This window comes from Pongo abelii, chromosome 11 (assembly GCF_028885655.2).
Source record: "Pongo abelii isolate AG06213 chromosome 11, NHGRI_mPonAbe1-v2.0_pri, whole genome shotgun sequence".
NCBI lineage: Eukaryota > Metazoa > Chordata > Mammalia > Primates > Hominidae > Pongo > Pongo abelii.
The window spans coordinates 59,827,121-59,834,190 of NC_071996.2; positions in this window are offsets into that span (position 1 = coordinate 59,827,121).

The window sequence follows — 7,070 nt, forward strand, 5'->3', positions numbered from 1 at the left end:
AGAAACATGCCCCCAACCCCCACAAAAGATGGAGTTTTAACAAGATTATGGAATGCTTCTACCTCCCAGAACTTTCTCACCTCAGCAATAGGGCTCCAGTATGACAGTGGATTACAGTTGAAAAATCTGCAAAACGGAGACTCTGAGAAGTACTTAGGGAAGCGCCTAAAGTCAAGGTGAGAGACAAAATTAAGGAAGAATTTGAAGCTTCTGACACCCACACCAATAGCAAACAGTAAACATAGCCCAGCACTTAGCCAGATTAACATAAGTCCTCACGATAAAGGCCTATTTGCCTATTTGTCTATTTTCCTGTCTGGTTTGAACAAAAAATTACAAAGCATGCCAAGAAAAAACAAACACACACAGTCTAAGGAAACAAAGCAATCATGAGAATCAGGCTCAGCTATGACACAGATGATGATATGATCAGACATGGAATTTACAATAATTAATCTGTTAAGGGCTTTAATAGAAAAAGTAGACAACATGCAAGAAGAGATGAGTAAAGTAAGCAGTGAGATGGAAACTCTAAGAATCAAAACAGATGATCAAAATAAAAAACAAAAACAGCTGAGAAAAAAACTATCAGTGAGATTGAAGATCATCAATAGCAAACTGAAATGCAAAGAGAAAAAAGAATTTTTTAAAAATCACATATCCGCTAAGAACTGTAAACAATTTTAAAAGGTATAACATACATGTAATTGGAATATCAGAAGGAAAAAATTAAAGAGAACAGAGAAAAAGAAATAGCTGAAGTAGTAATGGTTAAAAACTTTCCAAAATTGATGACAGACACCACATCACAAATTCAGGAATATCAGAGAATATCAAGCCAAATAAATACCAAAAACAAAACTGCAGAAAACCAAACACGAAGAGAATATTATGAAAGAAGCTAGAGGGGGAGAAAACTTTGCCTTAGATGAATGAAAATAACAATTATAATAGACTTCTCATCAGAAACTATATAAACAAAAGGAGAGTAGCATAAAATATTTAAAGTCTTGAAAGCAAAAAAAACCAACAAGCTTGAATTCTATATCCAGTCAAATTGTCCTTCCAAAGTGAAGGAGAGCCGGGTATGGTGGCTCACACCTGTAATCTCAGCACTTTAGGAGGCCGAGGCAGGTGGATAACCTGAGGTCAGGAGTTCAGATCAGCCTGGCTAATATGGCAAAACCTCATTTCCACTAAAAATACAAAAATTAGCCAGGCATGGTGGTGCATGCCTGTAGTCCCAGCTATTGGGAGGCTGAGGCGGGAGAATTGCTTGAACCCAGGAGGTGAAGCTTGCAGTGAGCCAAGATCGTGCCATTGAACTCCAGCCTGGGTGAAAGAGCAAGACTCCATCTAAAAAAAAAAAAACAAAATATGCCGGGTGTGGTGGCTCATGCCTGTCATCCCAGCACTTTGGGAGGCCGAGGCAGGTGGATCTCCTAAGTTTGGGAGTTCGAGACAAGCCTGACCAACATGGTGAAACCCCATCTCTACTAAAAATACAAAAACTAGCCGGGCATGGTGGCGGGTGCCTGTAATCCTAGCTACTCAGGAGGCTGAGGCAGGCTCCAGCCTGGGCAACAAGAGTGAAACTCCATCTCAAAAAAATAAAAAAAAAGAAGGGGAAATAAAGATTTTCTCAGACAAACCAAAACTAAGCTTCATAACCAGCAGATCTAGCCTGCAATAAATTTTAAACATGGAAAAATTCTGGGAAGCAACATTAAGAACCTCCTCTTTGAATGCTATCATTTTGTTAAGCAGCCTGTGTTCAGATACATAGGAACCATCTTCCAATTGGGTATTTAGTATTGCATTAAACCCATTCTTCATGATTTCCCCAGAAATATAATGAAAGTGTTCCCAAAATGCCCGTGGAATATCAGATACACTCATTCAACAGTCACTATTTCCTGCTAAAGAACAAAATGATGTTACTCCATTGTAAAGTGATCTTGGTGATCTCTTGCTGAATCTCCTTCTAGATTTTTATGAATCACATCTTTAATAATTCATTCTAGGACCTTGCCCAGGGTTAACTTAAAGCTCTCTAGTCCTGAATAGCAGCATGTATCTTTTTTTCCTCTAAAATGTGAATCTACGTTTTTATTTTCCTCTTTTCCATTTTCCCTTTCTCCTTCACATATCACTGTCCTCATTTGCACCTTAGGATATTATATTCTGGGGTTAAATTTGCTCACAGGAGGAAACTTGAAATCATTTTTAGCAGTAGGATTATCTCTTATAATATTTTATCTCATTTTCATCTTCTGTTCCTCCCAATCAATGTTTATTCTACACAGCTTAGTGTTGAAATCAGTCTCTTTAAGAGAAAAGACAAAGCAAAATAGAGATTAAAGAGTTCTCTCCTATGTCAACCATCAACTTTATACTCTAAACCACAGCACTGAGTTTATTCATTTGATGATCTTATTCTTACCCTAATGTAACTAGGGTCTTCTGGTTATCATTGGCTTTACCAAAAGTTGCAACCCATTTTATCCTTTAGTCTTTCTAAATCTTATCTTCAGTTCTTTGCTTCTCCCTCAATCATTGCCTTGTATTTTTCAGCATTAGGAGACCCCATTTCCATTGCTCTAAATCTGAGGTCACTAGAGTACATTCTGTATACTGCCACCCAGAGGCACATCTCTTTCCTCCCCATGTATCTATTACTATATACAAAAACAGATGAATAAAATTTACTTACCAAACTACATCCCTCTTAAAGCACACTGTTAGCAGAGGCTGAGTGTTTCTCTAATTAATAAAATGCTTATCATCAGGGTATTAAAATATGGAAAAATCAGCTTCCTATAGCTTGATAAAAAAATCATTAATTGTTATTATTACTCACTTATTTGAGTTCATTAATAATAAAATGGCATGAAATAATAGCTGTGCAATATATAATACATAATAGTATATAACATAATAATATAATGATTGTATAAAGGGAAACAACTTTTTTCCCTCAAAAATCTGTGTTTGTGTCCATATCTACCACTGATTAAACACAGGGGGGTGCCTTTTAACCTCTTTGTGCCTTTGTCTCCTCATCTGTAGAACTGGGTTAATAAATGAATATGTTGTTATTCTTGTAAGGCTAAACAAAATTAAGTACATACACTTGACCTTGGAAGCCTTAAGGCAGTGAATACCAAAGTGTGGAACGTGATGATTTTAGATGACTATTGGACATGCATTTAATAATACTAAATCACATGGTATGAAAATTACTTCAATTTTGTTTTAACCCTTGTAATTACATAAAAAGGAAAATCCCTATTTGGTACCAGTATGTTTTCACATCTTCTAGCACTTGTTATTCACCCTTTTAAGCAAAGGAAGAGTAGGTGACAGGCTTTCCTTCAGCAGGCAAAAGTATTTCTCTTGAATTGAATTACATTATTTTGTTTTAATTGCACTTATTTTTACAATTGTATTTTATTATGGCAAGCAATATTTCTTTTCAAGTTCCCATTTCTTTTTCTTTTTCTTTTCGAGACAGAGTCTGGCACTGTTGCCTGGGCTGGAGTGCAGTGGCATGATCTCAGCTCACTGCAACCTCCACCTCCCAAGTTCAAGCGATTCTCCTGCCTCCCATTTCTTTTTCAAGTGAATTAATTGAAATAAAAAGAAATAATTTGTTTTAGATAATAACTAAATGTATTACAGGTGGTTTGAGGTTTGGCAAAAATTACAAAGTTAGTATATGAAAGACTGAGGAAATATTCGATAATGTAATAAACACATTTTAATCTATTCACCTGTTATTATCAATGAAGTTATATTTTTATTAATTATTATTAAAAAATGTCTCTGAAAAATTTGTGCTTTACAGGTTCCTAAGCCTGATTCTTGAAGTCTCTCACACAGAAGTTTTAAAAGATTCACTAGTAAATAATAAAAAGAAAGTTTGCATTTGATATCTGACTTTTATTTCCTCTAGGTTAAGGGGAATATCTACCTTCTTTATATGCTCTACAGCATCTATTAGAAGGCTGAGTGCACAAGTGTTTCTAAGTAAATATTTAAATGTGCTGAATTGACATTTAGGTGTGTCAAAAATGTTTGTGGTTGATATATGTGTGCCTCCCCTGCTCTTCTCAAAGTACCTCCAGCTGTTAATACTACCAGAGCAATTTCCACCCAATTTCCCTCTCAACTCTGAAGTTATAGCTCAGATAATGTGGTGACCAGTCTGAATCACAGAATCTTTAGCTATTTGTCATTTCCATAATGTCTGCTAGCATCTTGTAAGCTGGCTACATGATATCCAAGACCAGAAAAAGGAATTGCACTTTTCTCCATAGCTTATATATGCTAAGTCCCTTTACCACACTATAATGTCTTTAATTTTTTCCCAATTCAGTCTCTGCTCTCCAATGCCATGACAACACACATCCTATGAAGAGAGTCTTTACCAATAGTCATAAGATAAGGACTTTTGACATTTCTCTTCAGGGATCTTACCCACATCCATTTTCTCTGCCGGTTGGTTCTTGACATTTTAATGTCTGAAGAGCTTACATTCTATATAAGCAAGAGGAAGGGGAAAATAATATCTTTACCTTCTGATCACAAAGAAAGTTGTTCAAAGTCCTAAGCTCAATACAGTATGCAAAATGTTTCCAGAATTCTTGAGTGAGGTATTTCAATATTCATGAGAAACATTATTTACCATTACAGTATCTAAAGAGGAACCCAAAGGCTGCAGAAGTAGGCAAGTTAACACTAGATTTAAAATTTTTTGGCCTTGAAGCTGTGTTTGTAGAACCCACACCAATTCCATTTGATTAGCATCTTCTCTAAATCTATGTAATCTTCTCAACCTGTTCTATACTTTTCCTTTATCTCTTACTCTTGGTGTTAAAGCCCTTAATTAGAAAGTAACACAGATGACTAACAAGCACATACATATACATACACAATTGGCTAGAATCCAAAATTCTAACATTTGTCTGGCTTGCTAGGTTGTCCACTGGAGCCTAGATTTTGAACCTTTTGAATATCAGGCTGGCTGACTGCCAACTGATGGTTCAAACATTCAACCAGTCTTCTATCTAATCTGCCCTCAAGAAGGAATCTGGGAAAAGCCAAAACCTGATTTTCCCTTTATATATGAATTCTCCCATCATCCTCCCAGCAGCCCAATAAGATAGGTCTTATTAACTGTATCATATGGCATAGGAAACCTGAGATTAGAAAGTTAAATAAGTTGCTCAAGGTCATGGAACTAGTGAAGGGCAGAGTGTGGTTAAAAGTCAACTCTGTAGGATGAGAAAATCCATTTCTTTCTATCATACCAGCCACCTCCATAATGGTGTTATTCAAAAAGCTAATCTTAAGAAAGCTTTAGAATAGTAAAAGAAATATTAACTTGCCTTTAATATTAGCTTATCACTTGCTTCAGGAAGCCACTCTTCTTCCTCGTCTGTCCAATCAGATACTCGACTCTTAACAGCTGTAAAATATAATCTCTGGCAACTTTTGGTGATAAAACAACTCCAACGTTCAAATGCTACTGCTGTTGCTTCATGCAGGTGTACCTTGTTTTATTGTTCCTAATTGTATTGCTTTTTGCAGATATTTCTTAGAAATTGAAGGTTTGGGAAAATTCTGCATGGAGCTAGTCTATCAGCACCTCTTTAACAACAACTGTGCTCACTTCATATCTTGCCTCTGTGTCATACTTTGGTACTTCGTGCAATATTTCAAAGTTTTTCTTTATTATTATATCTGTTATGGTGATCAGTGATCTTTTTTCACTGTTTGTTTGCTTCTTTTTTTTTTTTTTAATTTGAGACAGGGTCTCACTCTCTCACCCAGGCTGAAGTGCAGTGGCACAATCGTGGCTCACTGCAGCCTCAACTGCCTGGGCTCAAATGATCCTCCTGTCTCAGCTTCCAGAGTAACTAGGACCACAGGGTATGCACCACCACACTTGGACAATCACTGATCTTTGATGTTACTTTTGTCATTGTTTTGGGGTGCCACAAACAAACTGTACCTGTATATGACAGTGAACTTAATTGATAAATGTTGTGTGTATTCTAACTGCTCCACTGATGGAGGAGCAGGTGGTGAACTTAATTGATAATGTTGTATAAGATGGTGAAGTTAATTGATAAATGTTGTGTGTATTCTAACTACTCCACTGACCGGTCATTTCTCCCCTCCCCACAACAGCTCCTTGGGCCTCCACAATTCCCCAAGACACAATGGTATCAAAAATTCAGCCAATTAACCCTACACTGGCTTCTAAGTGTCCAAGTGAAAGGAATAGTCTCTCACTTTAAATCAAAAGCAGGAAATGATTGAACTTAGCAAAGAAGACATGCTGAAGGCCAAGATAGACAAATGCTGGGCATCTTGTGCCAAACACTTAGCCAAGTAGTAAATATAAAAGAAAATATCTTGAAGAAAATTAAAAGTACTACTTCAGTCAAAATATGAATGATAAGGAAGCAAAACAGCCTTTCATTGGAAGAAGATGCCATCTAGGACTTTATAGCTAAAGAGGAGAAGTTAATGCCTGGCTTCAGAGCTTCAAAGGACTGGCCAACTCTCTTATTTGGAGCTAATACAGCTGGTAACTTTAAGTTGAAGTCAGTGCTCACTTACAATTCTAAAAATTCTAGGGCCCTTAAGAATTTTGCTAAATCTACTCCGTTTGTACTTTATAAATAAAACAACAATGCCTGGATGACAGCACATTTGTTTATAGCATAATTCACTGATTTTTTTTTTTTTGAGATGGAATTTCACTCTTGTTGCCCAGGCTGGAGCACAGTGGCACAAGCTTGGCTCACCACAATCTCTGCCTCCCGGGTTCAAGCGATTCTCATGCCTCAGCCTCCCAAGTAACTGGGATTACGGGCATGTACCACCATGCCCAGCTAATTTTGTATTTTTAGTAGAGACAGGGTTTCACTATGTTGGTCAGGCTGGTCTCGAACTCTCAACCTCAGGTGATCTGCCTGCCTCGGCCTCCCAAAGTGCTGGCATTACAGATGTGAGCCACCATGCCCAGCGATTTACTGAATATTTTAAGCTCATTGTTA